Source organism: Rhinopithecus roxellana, chromosome 18 (assembly GCF_007565055.1).
Source record: "Rhinopithecus roxellana isolate Shanxi Qingling chromosome 18, ASM756505v1, whole genome shotgun sequence".
In the NCBI taxonomy this organism is placed as follows: domain Eukaryota; kingdom Metazoa; phylum Chordata; class Mammalia; order Primates; family Cercopithecidae; genus Rhinopithecus; species Rhinopithecus roxellana.
In genome coordinates, this window is record NC_044566.1 from 92703925 (window position 1) to 92724025 (window position 20101).

General features: G+C 37.0%; 1 protein-coding gene across 4 annotated transcripts in view; it reads right to left on the bottom strand.

The window, feature by feature from the left end:
• Nucleotides 1–20101, bottom strand: part of PCCA (propionyl-CoA carboxylase subunit alpha) — a 450132-nt gene that overhangs the window by 162434 nt on the left and 267597 nt on the right. The gene's annotated exons all lie outside the window — the stretch shown is intronic.

The following is a 20101-nucleotide window of genomic DNA, read 5'->3' on the forward strand; positions in this document are numbered from 1 at the left end:
TAATTTCTCTTTTATATAAAGTGTGCAGGGTAGAACTGCCATAGAATGTATTTGAGAACATTTTAAACACCTATTCTAAGAATCATCATCTATTCTGTGAATTTGAATTGCTTAATTGTTACAGTCATTCACAAATTCATCTGCCTGAAGCAGTATTAGTTTTTTTCAATATTTGGTTACTATTCAAAATAGTTTTTTTTAAAAAATTACAATGAAATGAGTAAGTATGCCATGCCTTAAGCTTCAGAGACATAAAATGAATTACTGAGTCAGCATGATCGGGCCTAGAAAATCATTTTATTCTTTATAGGTGATGAGACTAAAAATGTATTAAACAATGAACCTTCTCTCCTACATTATTTACTTATAAGATAATATAGAATGTTTCTTCATGATGTCAATTAGAAGAATAATACCTTAGTACATTAGCTAGGATATAATTTTTTAAATTATTATTATTTTTTTGAGACGGAATCTCGCACTGTCGCCCGGGTTGGAGTGCAATGGCGCGAACTCGGCTCACTGCAACCTCTGCCTCCCGGGTTCAAGTGATTCTTCCGCCTCAGCCTCCCAAGTGGCTGCAATTACAGGCACCCGCCACCACGCCTGGCTAATTTTTTGTATTTTTAGTAGAGATGGGGTTTCACTATTTTGGCCAGGCTGGTCTTGAACTCCTGACCTCATGATCTGCCCGCCTCAGCTTCCCAAAGTGCTGGGGTTACAGGCGTGAGCCACCACGCCCAGCCAATATAATTATATTTTGCAAAAACAAAACAAAACAAAAAACTATACTTATTTTATAATGTTATTACTAAAAATTCACGAAATTTAAAAAACGAATTTAAACATTACTCAGATACCCACTTATTATGTTATTATATAATAGGACAACATCAAAATTTTGCTAAAATAAAGCACAGCCACACACACACACACAAAACCCTAAATGACTTATGAATTCAACAAACACTAAGTACTTGGCTCTAAGTTTTGGGGCACCACAGAGAAATAAAACACAGTCCTCATCTTGGAAACTTACACGCTATTTCTTTTCTAGCCCTGGTTTTCCCCATCACCTAAAATGCCCAAAAAAGACTCCATATCTATGAACAATGTTAGTCTTATCATACGGGTCTTTTCCTGCATATAATCAGAATTACATGGTTCAGAAAATCTGTATCAAGCAGGCAAAGACAAAAATGTTTTTAGAATATAAATGTTTCCCATGACTTTTTAAAGTAACAAAATTTAGTGATTTCAGAATTAACCTAATTTCAGTATTGCATATTTATACTTGTGAAGTAATATTTACTAAGCATGAAACATCAGCATTTTGTAGTATCTGGGTGTCAGCTTAAACCACAGTTCTGAAAAAATGTTCCAAGTTACGTTTTCATTTAAACCCACCAAATTTCAAAAGAAGTCTCTATGTATTCAGCATTAAAAAAAGTCAGAGTCACAAAAACTATGGTTCTAATCAAATCACCTCTAGATTCAATATCTGATGATTAATATTATTAATTTAAACACATATTTGTATTTGATCTACTACTTCTTGATCTGCATCATTCTGAAGATAAGGATATGTTTTAAATACCATAGAAGTAAAAATAAAAGTAAAAAAATGCATTAACAACAATGCACACTGTACAACACAGGCCTTGAAGATTCTTTCTGGCAGTGTGACGAGAACTGTTTGAGGGGATAGAGCCTCACACAAGAGAGTATGAATGAATGGGGGTGTGGGGGAGTTGAGGGAGACAACACACAGTGGGGAGGGGAGGAGGAGAGGGAAAGAAAAGGAGGTCCAGACAGAAAGGAAGAAGGGAAGGGAGGTCTTCTGTGCCGGCATTGCCTCTTTTTTTTCTTAGCACCTTTATTCTACAGGGCATTTATTTGTTTTTATGTTTGTCTCCCAGTGTCCTGGGGGTTCCTAAAATACCAAAATCATTCCTTATTTTTGTATCTCCAGCTCCTAGCACAGGATGGAGACAAAGGGATGAGGGATAAGAAGAAAAGAATGTGAGGAGTGTCTACTATGCATCAAGCATGTGCAGAAGGGGAGGCTGACTTGCCCAGGGGACAGAGCACAGGTGTGACAGGAGGAGCGTGTACCCCAAGCTCCTGGATACTCCCTGGGTGTCCCTGGACTATACCTATCATCTCGTTTAGACTTCATTTTGCTCAGTTCAAATGGGGTCAATACTGCAGTCTCACAGGGGTACTGTGATTGCAGAAACAGCCTCACATCTAGATGACCGTGCAACTTGACTTTCTTAAATCTGTGCTTTCCTCAAGAATTATGTTACTACCTCGCTCATGATCATTTAATGGTTTTCTACCCCACACCAAGTTAAATCTTTATTAACCTAACTACCATTCAATGCCCTTAAAAGTAAGAACCCACCTTTTGCATTCAATTTTATTTCTGCTTATTCTCTGATTTCTCTATCTGGTTAGGCTAGACTCTTAAGCCAAGCTACCATGAGGTAGAGAGCAAGACAGTGGTTTTTGAATTCAGGCCCTGATGACTCATAGAAGCTGGTACAAAACCCAGAGCAAACTGTCTGTCTCAGTTTCCTTATGTATAAAAGATTATAACAATATCTGCATTGATAGGGATGTGTTGATTAAATTAGGTGTATACATGCTAGCTTTTATTATGAGTAGTTGTCCCAGTTCTCGGCCTATATTCTTACTTCCCCCTATAACTGAAACCTCTTTCTTTATAGAAACTTTGGATCCTCATCTCATCATCTCTAGTTTCTCACACTAACAGATCCTTCAAGGAAAATATTGCCTGCCTCACCAATTGTTCATTAATTATAGCATAAACTCAAGAGATCTTTCTTCCATTTAATCTATGTCATATGCTGTAAGATTTTTCAAACTGCCTGATGGAGTAGGGATTGAGAATCCCTTCTGTTATGTAACGAGTCTCTGCTTCCAGAGGCATTGGAACATTGTTAATCCTGACATCCTGTTCCAATCCAGAACCCATTTTCCCACAGAAAAGGACCTTATAGATGGTGATGACATATAGTTGCCACTCTCCAAAACCTAAGTACTATTTATTTTTCCACCGTTTTATTTTGATTCACATCTGTTTCATATATATTATAATTTGTCCCAGGAGGGACCTTATGGAAGGAGTACAGGGTTTTGAGTTAAAACATCCAGGTCTAAATCTCAGCCTGTTCTTCTACTAGCAATGTACCTGAGAACTTAATCTGTTTGAACCAACGTTTCTACACCCGTAAAAGTGGATCAGAGCTAGGCAAGTGATAGGAAGCTACTGCTTCTTCTGCACACTTAACTCCCGCAATGGCACTTTTCTAACAATTTTTTCTTTTCCTTTTAAGAAACAGGATCTCACTCTGTCACAATGGCTGGAGTGCAGTGGCCCTATCACAGCTCACTGCAGTCTCGAACTCCTGGCCTCAAATGATCCTTCTGCATCAGCCTCCTGAGTGGCTGGGATTACAGGTGTGTGCCACCACCAGGTCTGGCTTTTTTTTTTTTTTTTAAGAGATGGGGCGGGTCTCGCTATGATGCCCAGACTGGTCTTGAACTCCTGGCCTCAGGGGATCCTCCTGCTTTGTCCTCCCAAAGTACTGGGATTACAGGTGTGAGCGACAGTACCCAGCCTTTTTCTAACAATTTCTCTTACGGTGGTATGTTAATGGGATATAGGAAAAAGGCTTCACTGTGAAAGACCTCCAAGTACCAAAAAAGAGTCAAAAGTATGGAATCTCTTTGTAAGTTCACTCTTCTACAAACAAAATTTGCAAAGATTCCTTCTGGCTTGACATAAGTTTGAAACTAGTTTTGTTTTGGTTTTAAATAAAATGGATGGGTTGGGCATATATGCCAGTTAATTGGCAGATATAAATATGCTCTGCAATAGAAATAAACTATAAATTAAAAAAAAAAACAAACCTGCAAGAATACATGCTCTATTTCTGCAAAATCACTGAAAACACATTTATAATACTTACTTTGAAACATTCTTATTAATTTAACCAGCACAGATTTATGATAGTAACAATTACCTATAATTATATTTTAAATGTTTAGAAAAGAATTATACAGATCCATTAAATTCAAAATAGTCTCAAAGAAGATTTTCATGAACAACTCTCTGACAATAGGGAAAAGGTCTTAGAACTTCATTCAACTCGCCATAGTAATGATACAGTTTCCTTTAACGAAGTATATTTCTAGTGAAAGATGCTGTCATCTGACCAAAAATTTAATCTGTGCAATTTATTAGTCACCTGCAAAGCTGATACCAATTATTTCTTCAAAAAACAAACAAAAACCAAAAACCCCAGTAAAAAAGAATTCACATAAACAGTGATTCACTAAGCAAATAAAAGAATAGCTCTAACCCAGGTCTGTCCAGTTTATCATCAGCCAGCCAGGATAAATATGCTCAACAAACTAAATTTTTTATATTTGATGGTGAAAAACTGTCAGCTGATTGTCACTGTTAACACTAATACATTAACTTACTGGAATATTTTACTCAAAAGAGAGGTTTTGAGTAAATACTTTGCTATTACATGTCTTTTTCTAAAAGAAGACTGTATAAACATAAAAACTCTCAGCATCTTCAGTTAGAAAGGATTATAAGCATTTTAAACCATAATTATCAGACACTCAAAAAAGCTGGTTTTTCATTGTGCCATCACCTTTTTAGAAGTAAAATACTGAGTTAAAACAATGCTAATGGTCAAGGAATCATTAAGAAATGCTTCATCATAACTTTCACAGTGGGTGGGCTGTAAAATGATCGAGAATAATATGCTGCATTCCATGGCCACTGAGGTCAGTTTCTGCATACAAATCTTTGCAGGAAGAAAAAGGCCTTCAGAAAGTGGGCCATTCATCTGAACCAAGTTCAGAGAATTTCCAGCACAGTGAAAAGATATGTTATGCAAGCACATAGATGTATTCAGTGGGGGTAGACAGAACCAGCTACGTGGAGACTACAAAGGAGCCCTCCCATGGCTCATGAATAAGTCGAGGAAATGATCAGAAAAAAAAAAGAGAGAGAGATGTTTAGACAGATGGCCCACTTAAAATGCCTGAAACAGGGCATAAGCAATTTTAATGAAACTTTAGATCTAGTATATGAATTGTTTCTTATTTCCCCTGGGTTGGGGAAGGGGAGGAACTACTCCCAGGGAAGATAAAAATTCAGCAATTCACTGGAAAACTCACTTTCAGTATGTTGAGATGGAGGAACAGTTAAGTACAAGTTTTAGTAGTTTTTTACTAGTGCCATAAATTTAAAAAAATATTCTTCACAGAGCCATCAGTTATTAAAATGAATATAAAAAGCATGGAATGAACAGATTAAAGGAATTTTAAACAGAAGTCTACTGCCAAACCAAACAAAAATCTAAGCCTTATTATGTGAGAACTTACAACACTCCAACATTAAAGTTCATCACTGCAGAAGAAAGATAAAAGCAGCATTTTCAGAGAACCTCTTCAAAGCTAGGAACTGGCATAGAGGAGGATTAGAATTCTGCCTACATGCAATTGAAAATGTGTATGTTCAAATATTTGAGACTGTGTGGAAGAGTCTGTATCACCTAATCATGCTGAGAAATAGGAACACCCCCAAGTTTGGTGTTATTAGCATTACAAATAATTACACAAATGACATCTGAATCTAGGATAGAATACGTAATGTTACTCACAACCTCATATATTTAAATATTATGCATACTCCCTTTCCTTCTTCCACCGACAAGGGCTTAAGGTTCTCAATTTAGACACTGGGCATGCTCAGCCAGGAAAGGCACTGTGGCACAGCTGTCACCCCAGCAGACCCCATGTCTCACTGACCAAGTGCAGACCTGCAAAAGCTGTGTGACCTCCATCCACAACTCAGCCTTCTTGTGCCTCAGTTTCCTTATCAGCAAGACAAAGATAACAAGAATGCCTAACCCATATGCTGCTTACATGAGATAAAAGGTGTAAAATGCTTACAGTGATGTTTGGCACATAAATGCTAAATTAGTTATTATTGTTACCATAATTTGGTGCAGAAATATCTGAAATCCCTCTTTTGTTTCAGCAACTGTTACTTTTTTAAAATTTTACTCTTACACAACTAACATACAGTCAAATTCCAAGACCTTAAGTTCCATCATTCACCCTTCCAGTCACTTGGCTCTGCCTGCCACTAACAGTCAACCAGAGATTATGCTTGCCTGTTCTGAGCTTCACATGAACAGACTCAAAGAAAAACTGTGGCTTTTTTGACCAATATAGTGTTTCTGAGGTGCATCCATGTTGTTGAATAGTTCATCCTTTTTTCCTTGCTGAGAAGTATTTTATTGCACCAACACACCAAAATGAGTTCATCCTTCTGTGGATGGCTATTTGGTGGTTTCCAGTTTGGGGCTGTTATAAACAAACCCACTGTAGATATTCTTTGTACATGGTTGTTTTTTCCCCCCTAAAGAGGTACGTCTTCATTTCTTGTGGGGTAAAAAATCTAGGGAGTAGAAGTCATAAGCTAAATGTAGGTTTAATTTTATATGAGTCGCTAAACTGTTTTCCAAAAGACTGCAACATTTCTACGTTCCCACAGCACTGAGTTACTCTACATCCTCGCCACCATTTGGCACTGTCAGTCTTTCTAATTCTCGCCAGGCTAGAGACTGGGAAACCGCACCCTATCATAGTTTAATGTATATTTCCCCCACGACTAGTAACGCTGAGGACCTCATGGTGCTCAGTGGCCATTTATATTCAAGTTTTTGCCCATTTTTATTAGGTCATTGGCCTTATTTTTATTGATTTGTGAAAGTTCTTTATTTTGGATACAAGGCCTTTGTCAGATTTAAGTATTCTCCTCCTCTGTGGTTTGCTTATGAATTTTCTTAACAATGTCTTTCCTTCAGCAGATTTTAAAAAAAAACTTATGACATTATTTTTTAAAGAAGTTTTAGGTTGACAAAAACTCAACAAAATTTCAATTTCCCCACACACCCTCCCCCACATGAATTCCTCTATTACGAACATCTTGCATTTGTGTGGTGTATCTGTTACAATTGATAAGCCAATATGAATACGTCACTGTTAACTAAAGTCCATACATTAAGGTTCACTCTGTGTTACACATTCTGTGGGTTTTGACAAATATATAATGAAATGGGTCCAGAATTACAGTATCATACAGAGTAGTTTCACTGCCTACAAGTCCCCTGTTCCACCTATTTATTCCTCCCTCCCTTCCCCGAATGCTCGGCAATCACTGATCTCTACAATCTTCACAGGTTTGCCTTTTCCAGAGTGTCACTTAGTGCTGGAATCATATAGAATGCTGCCTTTTCAGATGAGCTTTTTCCCTGTACCAATATGTATTTGTTTCCACTCTGTCTTTTCATGCCTTAGTAGCTCATTTCTTTTTATTGCTAAATAATATTCCACTGTATGGACGTACCAGTTTATCCACGTCTGAAGGACATTGCTTCTCAGTTTTGGCAATTATGAATAAAGCTGCTATAAACATTTATGCACAGGTTTTAGTGTGTGCCTATGTTTCCAACTCATTTTGGTAAATACCAAGGAGCACAACTCCTTGATTACATGGTAAGATTGTGCCGTGTAAGAAACTGCCAAACTGTCTTCTAAAGTGGCTAACCATTTTGCACTCCCACCAGCAATGCATGAGAGCTCCTGTTGCTCCACATCCTCAGCAGCATGTGGTGTTCAGTATTCTGGATTTTAGACATCCTAATAGGTATGTAGTGGTATCTTTTTGCAGTTTTAATGGAAGTTTTTAATATTAAAATCTAACTCATTAATTTTTCCTTTTATGTTTAGTGCTTTGTGTCCTTGCTAAGAAGTTTTCCACTTACATACAAAGGTTCAGAAGATATACTCACATGTTTTAGAAGTTTTACATGTAGATCTATCTGTGATGCATCTCTAACTTTCCTGTGTGGTAGGAGACAGGCGTGAGGCCATTTCAGGAAAATTTGTAGACCAAGTACTGCAACTTTGCTCCTATCAGCTATTCTAGGTCTGACATGGTTTGGCTGTGTCCCCACCTAAATCTCATCTTGAATTCCTACGTGTTGTGGGAGGGACACAGTGGGAGGTGACTGAATTACGGGGGCAGGTCTTCCTGCCCTGTTCTCGTGATACTGAAGTAGTCTCATGAGATCTGATGGTTTAAAAAAAAAAAAAAACGGGGGTTTCCCTGCACAAAACTCTTTTCGCCTGTTACCATCCACATAAGTCGTGACTTGCCCCTCCTCGTTTTCCACCATGATTCTGAGGCCTCCTCAGCCATGTGGAACTGTAAGTTCAATTAAACGTCTTTCTTTTGTAAATTGTCCAGTCTCAGGTATGTCTTTATTAGCAGGGTGAAAATGGACTAATACAAGGTTCTTTTGCATTTCCATAGAAATTTCAAAACCAATGTGCCAACTTCTTCCACATCCTCCCTGAGACGCAATCTCAATAGAATTATGATTGGGACTGCATTGAATCTATATTACTGTAGAGAGAAGTGACATCTTAACATTTTCTCTTCCAGTCCATGAGCAGGATATAACTCTTACTTCTTTTGATTTTTAATTCATCTCATAAAGTGTGGCAGTCATGAATCTCTTTTGTTAACTTTATGCCTATTTTTGTCTTAGTTTTATTCATTGTATGGCAGATTCCTTAGAGTTTCTTTCCACACAAGTAAGGTGTGGAAAGCTTCCTTTGCAATCATTAGCCTCTGTTATTTCTTGCATGCCTTCCTGCTCTAACTAGTGAGGTTGTTTGCTTTGCCTGAGTATTTTTATGCTGTTAAGTGAAACTTTAATTTTCATTTTCTCATTGTTGCTACTTTATTCAAATACAGCTTGTATTTGATTGCCTTTTTATCCTGTAATCTTGCTAAATTTGTTAGTCCCAGCAACAGTTTTATAGATTCCTATAAGGCTTTCTATGCAAACAATTATGTCCTCTGTAAACAGAACATTTACATTATTTCTTCCTTTCTGATTTCTATGCCTTTTATTCTTTTCTTTACAACTGCACTGGCTAGGATCTCCAGGATAATACTGAATAAATGTGATAAAAACAGACAACTTTGTCTTGTTCCCAATCTTAAGAAGACAACATTAAATATTTTTTCTGAAATTTCTTCACTCTCTAGCCTTTCCTTTTGTGCTTCCTAATACACGCTTCCTGATACCTTACAGTGCCCATAAGTCACCGAGGCTGTCTTCCTTTCTTTTTTTTAAACAGCGTTTTTTTTTGGGTTTTTTTTGTTTTTTGTTTTTTGTTTTTTTTTTTTTTGAGAAGGAGTCTTGCTCTGTTGCCCAGGCTGGAGTGCAGTGGCACGATCTCGGTTCACTGAAACCTCCTCTAGCTCCTAGGTTCAAGTGATTCTCCTGCCTCAGCCTCCTTAGTAGCTGGGATTATAGGCATACACCACCACACCTGGCAAATTTGTTTTGTATTTTTAGTAGAGACAGGGTTTCACCATGTTGGCCAGGCTGGTCTCAAACTCCTGACCTCAGGTGATCCGCCCACCTCGGCTAAACAGCTTTATTGAGGTGTATCTGACATTTAAAAAACTGCATGTTTAATGCACACAAGTTGATTGGTTTGGACATATGCATGTGGTCATTACACTACCACCACAATCAATGTAATACACATATTTTACCTCCAAAAGTTTCCTTTGTCCTTTTGTGTCTCTTCAATTTTTTAAAATATATTTTTCTTTCTCTTTTTTCAGATTGCATAATCTCTCTTGTTCTATCTTCAAGGTTACCTATTCCTTCTTCTGCCATCACCAGTATGCTTTTCAGCCTATCCAGCAAATTATCTATTGCAGATATAGGACATTTTAGATCTTGAATTTCCACTTAGTAATGTGTTTTAATTTCAATATCTACTGCTGATATTCCCTATTTTTCCCTCATTTTCATCTTTAACACTTGAAAATGATTTTAATAGCTACTTTAAAGCTTTTACCCATGAAACAAACATTTTAGTAATCTCACGGTTGATTTCTGTTGACTGCTTTTTCTCTCAATTACAGTTGTCTTTATTCTTAAACTGCAAGCCAAGTAAATGTTTATTGTAAACATTGTGGGGATGTTGTCGGACTTCACTCATCATGTCATCTCCCTCTGAAAAGTACGGATTTTTATTATAGCAGACAGTCAAATTACTAGTTACTAGTCCTGAAGTTGTGGAGGCTCACTTTTATGTTGTGCTAGGAACTATTTGGTTTTGCTCTCAATAACTAAAAAGCCCAAACTATTTATTCCAGAAATAGTCTTTTCTCCCAAGGCATGATCCTTCCAGGGTTTTAATGGAAAGCTCAAGGTGTTTACAAGTACCTCGAATTGATGAGATTCAGATTCCAACATTATCATCACCATGGTAGACAAGTGAAATTTTAGCCCAGTTCACTCAGCATTCCAGCAGGTCTGGGATCTTCTGGGATCCCTGAGGTCTTCGTTATGCACATTTCTAGGGTCAGCCAACAATTTGAGAGAACCTGAATTCACATATGGAACTCTTCACTCTGTTGCTCCCTTTTTGCCATGATATCCCTGCTTAACTTCCAGCAGTTCTGACAACATTGAACATCATTCTCTGAGACCTAAAACCAGTAACTGAGTTCCAGCCATGCCTTAATGCATGCAATGGTGACTGCTTTCAGAGGAAAAGCCACATACATGTGCATCTCACTGGTGTAGTTTTCTTCTTTTAGGGGTCGTATTCGGTTGTACATCGACAGCCTTCAAATAGTTGTGTTTTATATTTCGTCCAGAGTTTATAATTATTCATCTGGAAAGGAATTCATTGAAAATACACCACACTGCCATTGTAGGAACTGAAACTTTTCTGTGTTGTTTTAACTTTATGTCACTTGCATTTCAAGGCAGAAGAGGAAAGAAAGGCGAGAAGAAGGTGGGTTCACATACATTTACTACTTCCACCTTCCAGGTGGTAGCCCAGGAACACTACCCCCAATCTACCCCCAAAAGCTGCTCTTGAACTAAATTGAGAGCAGCCATAGAAACATATTTTACAATTTGAAAAGAAATACTCCTAAAGATTCCATCAAATTAGAAGGAAGAAATGCCTCATTTAATTCCTAAAATTGGAACTTCTCTTATACCATTAGGAAAACAAATTCTTAAATATAAAATGCATAACAGACGATAAACATTTTAAACAGTTTGAGATGAAATTCACATACCATACATTTAACCCATCTGAAGTGAACAAGTGAACGGTTTTTAGTATATTCACAGAGTTATGCAACCATCCCCACAAGCAACTTTAAAACGTTTTCATTGCCTCATAAGGGAAACAGATACGACCTGCAGTTACCCTACCTTCCCCTCCACAGCCCTAAGCAACTGTTATGTACGTTCGATTTCTATAGCTTTGCTTATTCTGGGAAAATTTGTGATCTACTTTGACTGAATTATTTCATTTAGCATTTTTGCAAAATTCATCCATGTTGTAGAAAATATCAATACCTCATTTATTTTTATTGCTGAAAAATATTCCATTCTATGAACACACCACATTTTATTTACTATTAAACACGAATTCATCATCTGAAGGACATTAGGGTTGTTTCCACTGGCTATAATGACAAATGCCACTATAAACATTTGTGTACAACATTTCTGTGGACACAAGCTTTCATTCCCCTTGGGTATATCCCAAGAAGTGGAACAGCTAGGTTATGGGGTAATCATCTAATATTTTAAGAATCTGTCAAATTATTTCCAAATTCATATCACTGTAGTCACAAATTCCCATGAGGAACATGTAACGGTTCCCATTTTTCCACATCTTCACCAACTATTTATTGTGTATTTGATTGTAGCCATCCTTGTGGATGTGAAGTGGTATCTCATTGTGGTTATGACTTACATTTTCCTATCAACTAATGATACAGTGCACCTTTTATGGGCTTATTGGCCATTTCTATATCTTTTTTGAAAATTTTTTTATTCATGTCCTTTGCCCATCTTTTAATTGGATCATTTGTTCTATTATTAAGTTGTAAGAATTCCCTATACTAGACAAAGGACACTATTAAATATATATGATTTGCAAATATTGTCTCCCATTTTGAGGGATGTCTTTTCACTTTCTTCATCATGTCCTTTAAAGCACAAGTTTTAAATTCTGAAGTGGAATTTATCTAATTTTTCTTTTGTTGCCTGTACTTTTGACATCTTATGTAAGAAATCATTACCTGACCAAACGGAACGAAGATTAACTCCTATGTTTTCCTCTAAGAATTTTGTTGTATGAGCTCTTACATTTAGGTCTACGATTCTTAAAGTTCATTTTTATGTATGGTGTGAGGAAGGAGACCAACTTCATTCTTTTACATGTGCATATCCAATTGCCCAAGCAGAATTTACTGAAAAGATTAATCTTAACTCATTGAATTTTCTTCCTACCCTTATTGAACTCAAATGACTGTAAGTACAACAATTTATTTCTGGAGTCTCGATTCTATTCCATTGATCAACATGTCTATCCTTATGCCAGAACCACTTTGTCTTGATTATTGTAGCTCTGTAGTGTTTTGAAATCGGGAAGTAGGAGCCTCTGAACTTTATTCCTCTTTTACAATGCAAAGGCATTTTCATATGAATTTTGGAATCAGATGTCTATTTTTCCAAAAATAATGCAGCTGGGATTTTAGTAAGGATTGTGCTGAATCTGTAGATCAGTTTGGTGATCAATATCAGGTCTTCTGATTCAAAACATAGGGTGTGTTTCATTTAGGTCATCTTTATTTGAACAACATTTTATAGTTTTCAGTGTTCAAGTATTGCATTTCTTTTTAAAAATTTATATTTAAGTATTGTATACTTTTTGGTGTTATATAGAGTTGTTTTGTTCATTTCATTTTTGGCTTGTACAAAAACAAAAATTGATATTTGCATATCATTCTCATATCCTGTATCCTTCCAGGACTCATTAGTTCTAACAGATTTGTTTGTGAATTCCTCAAGATTTTCTACATATAAGATCATGTCATCTGCAAAAAGAGATAAGTTGACTTCTCTCCAATCTAGATGCCCTTGTTTTCAGGTGTGGGTTTATTATAGATGCTCCTCATCAGTCTGAGGAAGTTGCCTTCTATTCCAAGTAGGCTCAGTGTTTTTCATAATGAAAAGCTGTTGGATTTTGTCACTTTTTTTTTTTTTTTTTTTTTTGCATTTGAGATAATCCTGTGGTTTTTGTCTCTTATTCTATTAATATGATGTATCGCATTGATTGACTTTTGTATGTTAAACCAAACTTGCATCCCCTACGAGAAACCTCATTTGGTTATGATGTATATCACTGTATATGTTCTTGGATTCAGTTTGCCACTATTCGGTTGGGTATTTTTGCATTAATACTTATGAAGGATATCAGCCTTTAGTTTTCGTCTTGCAATGACTTTATCTGGTTTTGGAATCATGATAATATTGGTCTTGTAAATTGGGATTTTGGAAGAGTTTGTGAGGATTAGTATTAAGTAATTTTCCTTTAACTGTTTTAACCAGTGAAGTCATCTGGTCCTGAGTTCTTTCTAAGAAGTTTTGCAATGATTAGTTCAATCTCTTTACTTATAAGTCTATTCGGATTTCCTACTTTCTCTTGAGAAAGTGTTGGCAGTTGGTATCTTTCTATGAATTTCTCCATTTTATCTAAGTTATCTTGTTTATTGGCAAACAATTGTTCATAGTATTCCCTTATGATCATTTGAATTTCTGTAAGGTCAGTAGACATACCCTCTATTATTCCTGATTTTACAATTTGAGTTTTCTTTTTCTTTTGGTCAGCCTATCTATAGGTTTGTCATTTCTGTGATCTTTCCAACAAACACATTTTGCTTTTATTGATTTCCTCTATTGTTTTCCAGTATCTATTTCATTTATTTCTACTCCAGTTTTCAGTATTTTATTCCCTCTGCTTTTGTTTGCTCTATTTTTCCATGTTTCCTAAAATGGAAGATATGGTAATTGATCCTTTCTTTCCTTTTCTCCCTTCCTTCCTCCTTCCCTTCCTTCCTTCTTTCCTTCCTTCCTTCCCTCCCTCCCTCCCCGCCCCCCTCTTTCTTTCTTTCTTTCTTTGTCGAGACAGGGTCTTACTCTGTCAGCCAGGCTGGAGTATAGCGGCATGATCTCGGCTCACTGCTACAGCCCTGACGTCCTGGGCTCAACCAATCCTCCCACTTCAGCCTTCTGAGTAGCTGGGATTACAGGTGTGTACACACCCAGTGACATTATTTTATTATTATTATTATTACTATTATTTGTAGAGATGGAGTCTCAAACTTCTGGGCTGAAGTGATCCTCCAGTCTCAATCTCCTAAAGAATTGCGATTACAGGCATGAGCCACCAAACCCATACCCAGCTTTATTTCTTCTTTTATTTTGAGATAGGGTCTCACTCTGCCACCCAGGCTGGAGTACAGCAGTACGATCTTGGCTTACTGCAACTTCCGCCTCCCGGGTTCAAGCAATCCCCCAACCTCGGCCTTCCAAGTAGCAGGGACTACAGGCATGTGCCACCATGCTCAGCAAATTCTTGTATTTTTTGTAGAGATGGGGTTTCACCATGTTGCCTAGGCTGGTCTCAAACTAGTGGGCTCAAACAATCTGCTCACCTCAGCCTCCCAAAGAGCTAGGATTACAAATGTGAGCCACTATGCCTGGCCTCTTCTTTTTTTAATACATGTGCTTACAGCTCTCAATTTCCCTCTAAGCACTGCTTTATGTGCAACCCACACGTTTTTAGATGTTGTGTTGTTTATATTAACCACAAAATATTTTCTAGTTTCCTCTGTAAATTTTTAAATCTATTGGTTATTTGGTAGTACACTGCTTAATTCCACATATGTATGAACGACCCACATTTTCCTTGTTGTTTTCTAATTTCATTTAATTTGTCAGAAAACATATTTTGTATGATTTCAATTCTAGTAAATTTATTGAGGCCTGTTTTATGGCCTAGTAAATGGTATGCTATGGTATGGTAAATATGGTTTAGCCTGGAGAATGTTACACAGGCACTTGAGACAGGTATATTCTGCTTTCATTGGAGAGATTATTCTAGAGATTTCTGTTAGGTCTATTTGGTCTATAAGGCGGTCCAACACTTTTACTTCCTTGCTGATATTCTGTCTAGTTGTTCTACCCATTTTTCAAAGTGACGTATTGTGGAATTGTCTATTTCTCTCTTTGTCTCAGCTTTGCTTCACATTTTTGGGAACTATGTTATTAGGTATATATATATGTTTATACTTGTTATGGCTTTCTGATGGATTGACCCTTTTATCATTATAAAATATCCCCTTGTCTCTACCAATAATTTTGTCTTGAACAATATTTTGTCTTGGCAGCTCATGCCTATAATCCCAGCTACTTGGAAGGCTGAGGCAGAAGGATCACTTGAGTCCAGGCATTTGAGGTCAGGAGTTCAAGACCAGCCTGGGCAATAAAGGAAAAACTTGCCTCTAAAAAAGATTTTTAAAAATTAGCTGGGTGTGGTGGGTACATCTGTAGTCCTAGTTAATTGGGAGGCTAAGGCAGAAGAATCACATGAGCTCAAGAATTAGAAGCAGCAATGAGCTATAATCACACCACTGCATTCTAGCTTCAGTGACAGAGCAAGACTTTCTCTCTTGAAGAAAAAAAAAAATACAAAAAAAGTCTGGGTGTGTTGGCTCATACCTAAAATCCCAGCACTTCAGGAGGCTGAGGTGGGAGGATTACTTGAGCCCAGGAGTTCGAGACTAGCCCGGGTAACATAGCAAGACCTCATCTCTATTTAAAAAAAAAAAATTGCCAAATATTAGGGCATGCCCTCTAGTCCCAGCTACTCAGGAGGCTGAGGCAGGAGAATCACTTGAGCCCAGGAGTTTGAGCTTGCAGTGACCTATGATGCCACTTCACTCCAGCCTGGGTGACAGAGCAAGACCCTATCTCAAAACCAAAAAAAAAGAAGGCTATTTTATCTGATATCAGCATTATTGATAATAAAATGGTGATAATAATATCACAAATACAATGTCTGTCTGATACTTTTTTCCATCCTTTTACAACTGACCTATTTATGCCTTTGACTCTAAAGTATGTCTCCTGTAAAGCATATGGTTTGATCATATTTTTAAATCTATTCTGTCAGTATCTGCTCTTGACAAGATTAAGCCATTTGCATTTAATATAATCAATTATCCATCAGGTAGGATTTACATCTACCATTTTGCTTTTTACTTTCTATATGTCGTATCTTTTTTCTCCCTCTATTCCTTTATTATTGCCTTGTTTTAAATCAACGTTTCTATTGTCTCATTTTAATTCCCTTGATTTTTCTTTTACTAATATTACCATTTTTTAAAGTTATTTTTCTTAGTGGTTATCCTGGGCATTACAATTATCACCTTACCTTTAAACAATATCATTTGTGTTGATGCTAACTTAATTGGAATAGTATATAGAAAATGACGTCCAACATAGCTTCATTTGCTCCACCCTCCTTTGTCTTCTAATTGTCATACAAATTACCCTGTGTACATGGTGTGCCCAACAACACAATAATTTACAATTATTACATTACACAGTCACCTTTTAAATCAGAAAAGGAAAAAAAACTTACAAAGTAAATAACACATTTATTTTGTGTTTACCAATGTAGTTCTCTTAACCAGTGCTTTTTTTTTTTTTTTTTTTTTTTTTGTGGAGACAGTCTTGCTCTATCACCCTGGTTGGAGTGCAGTGGCATGATCTCGGCTCACTGCAACCTCTACCTCCTGGGTTTAAGCGATTCTCGTGCCTCAGCCTCCCAAGTAGCTGGGATTACAGGGATGCACTACCATGCCTGGCTAATTTTTTTGTGTGTTTTGTTTTTTTAGTAGAGATGGGGTTTCACCATGTTTGCCAGGCTGGTCTCGAACTCCTGACCTCAGATGATCCACCCACCTTGGCATCCCAAAGGGCTGGGATAACAGGCGTGAGCCACCATGCCCAGCCTACCAGTGCTCTTAATAACTTCATGTGTATTTAAGTTACTGTTCAGTATCCTTTCACTCCAGTCTTAAGAACTTCCTTTTGTATTTATTGTAGTGCAGGTCTTACAAATTCTCTCAGGTTTTGTTTACCTGGGAATGTTATCATGTCATTTGAAAGGGCAGTTTTGTTACCCATAAGACTTTTGGTTGGCATTTTTCCCCGAGCACTTTATGTATAAAATCCCTTTCTCTTCTAGCTTTCATGGTATCTGATGAAAAGTGAGCTCCTAGTCTTGTGGAGGATCCTTTTACGTGATGAATCATTTTACTCTTGCTGTTTCCGAGATTCTTTTTGGTTTTTGACAGTTTGACTATGATATGTGCAGGTGTGGATTTCTTTGAGTTTATTCTACTTGGAGTTTATGAAGCTTCCTGAATGGGCAGGAAATTTAAGGAATTTTGACCACTATTTCTTTAGATACTGTTTTTGTTTCTTTCTCCTTTTCTTCTGGGACTCCCAGTACACGCATGTTAGTACACTGATTGTGTACCATAAATCTCTGAGGCTCTTGGGGTTTGGTGGTGGTGTTTTTCCATTTTTCTTTCTGTTCTTCACACTGGATGATCTTAATCAACTTATCTTCAAATCTGCAGATTGTTTCTTCTGCTAGCTCAAATCTACTGTTGAGTCCATCTAATGTATTTTTTCATTTTAGGTATTGTACTTCTCATCTCAAAAATTTTTATTTGCGGCTGGGAGCTGTGGCTCAAGCCTGTAATCCCAGCACTTTGGGAGGCCGAGACGGGCGGATCACGAGGTCAGGAGATCGAGACCATCCTGGCGAACATGGTGAAACCCCGTCTCTACTAAAAAATACAAAAAACTAGCTGGGCGAGGTGACGGGCGCCTGTAGTCCCAGCTACTCGGGAGGCTGAGGCAGGAGAATGGCATGAACCCGGGAGGCGGAGCTTGCAGTGAGCGGAGATCCGGCCACTGCACTACTCCAGCCTGGGTGACAGAGCCAGACTCCATCTCAAAAAAAAAAAAAAAAAAAAAAAAAATTTTTTTTGCAATTTTATCATTTCTCTCTATTGATACTGTGTTTAGTGAAACATCATTGCCATACTGTCCTTTATTTCTTCATTCCTCATTTCCTTTAGTTCTTGAATGTATTTACAACAGGTTTTTTAAGGTTGCTGTGTAGTAAGTCCAAAATTTAGGCTCTCCCCTGGACATTTCTATTGGCTTATTTTTATCCTGTGAATGAGCCACACTTTCATGTTTCATTACATATCTTATAACTCTTTGTTGAAAACTGACATCTTAGATAAAATTATGTGGAAAATCTGGAAATGAGATTCCTTCCCCTTCCTCAGGACAACAATCCGGACTTTTCCCCTTTGATATTCTTCAGAATAGTTAACTATCTGCTCCATGTCTATCTATCCCATTTGATGTTACAGTTCCTAAAGGTCAAAGACTGTTTCATTATTATTGTAAGCACATGCTTTTATTATTATTATTATTTTGAGACAGAGTCTCAATCTGTCACTCAGGCTGGAGAGCAATGGCACGATCTCGGCTCACAGCAAGCTCCGCCTCCCAGATTCATGCCATTCTCCTGTCTCAGCCTCCCAATTAGCTAGGACTACAGGCACCCACCACCATGTCTGGCTAATTTTTTTGTATTTTTAGTAGAGACGGGGTTTCACCGTGTTAGCTAGGATGGTCTCGATCTCTTGACCTCGTGATCCGCCCACCTCGGCCTCCCAAAGTGCTGGGATTACAGGTGTGAGCCACCACGCCCAGCCAGCACATGCAGCTTATCACATGGAGTACTATTTGTTATTTTTGGAATGATCTGATAACTTTAACTCTGGAGGTAAAAATTTATCATCATTAAAATATATATTGAGAAACTTACTGAAAGAAGGTGATGTTTGTGGATGATCAGAACACTGGTCATCTAGACTAATGTTACCTACCCTCAGGGCCACTAGTTGCATATGAATACTCAACATTTCTAAATAGTCTGATACACTGTAAGAAACCAGAATTTCCAAAGAAAACAAAAATCAAGAATAAGATAATAAACACACATACATTTACTGTAAAAAAGAACTTATTAAAAGATGGTTTAAAAGAAAAGAACAGGTAGCTTAAATCAGTGTTTACCCTGTAGATTAACATGAAAGCTTTGGTGATTGTATAATGGAATATAAGGACATTGAAACAGCTAGTACACTGACAATACCCTTTAAAACAACAATGCTTTCAAACAACATGGTTTGCTAGTGTGTGCTCTACCTTGTCTTACACATTTCTTAGTATTTTCCAAATATCACAGGATTTATTCACAGAACAAATTTAATTGAACGTATTATTGGGGATAAGGCTGAAAAGATGACTAGGTAGCTCCGTAAAGGGAAACTGAGGTCTATCCAATTCAAGTCAAATAATCACTATCTAAACATATGCATTTTTATCTTCACTAATCTATTACTATTAAATTATTTATTTTAAGGAAAAGGTAGTTCTAAAGTAAACTGATGAAGAGATGTTAAAGCACATAATGCCCACACTGGTCTCCTAGAAAAGATGCCTAATCTCACTCTAGTACATCTCGTTACTTCACCCATTGCCACATGCATAAATCATTATGGTCTTCATATATACAAATATAGAAAAAAGCATTATACTGAAAAATCAAGTAACCAAATCTTCATATATACAAACAGAGAAAAAAGCATTATACTGAAAAATCAAGTAATGGGTTCAAAAGATATATTTTCCCATTTGCACCAAATCTATTCCTGTTTTAAGTTTTATACTTATCTCACTGACAATCTCTAAATGACTTTTAAATCCTTTTTTGGAACAAGGCTGAACACAAATATTCTAATATATACAAATATTCCTCCATTATCTACAGAAAATTGCCTTACACAGATCAGCTAACTTGGGTTTTTAATAATAATCTTTGTATTATGTAAATTAATCTTCTGACATTTTACTATAAATGCACTGATGGTGCTGATTTAGTTTCAATTCAAAAATCAAGGATTTCATTATCCTAT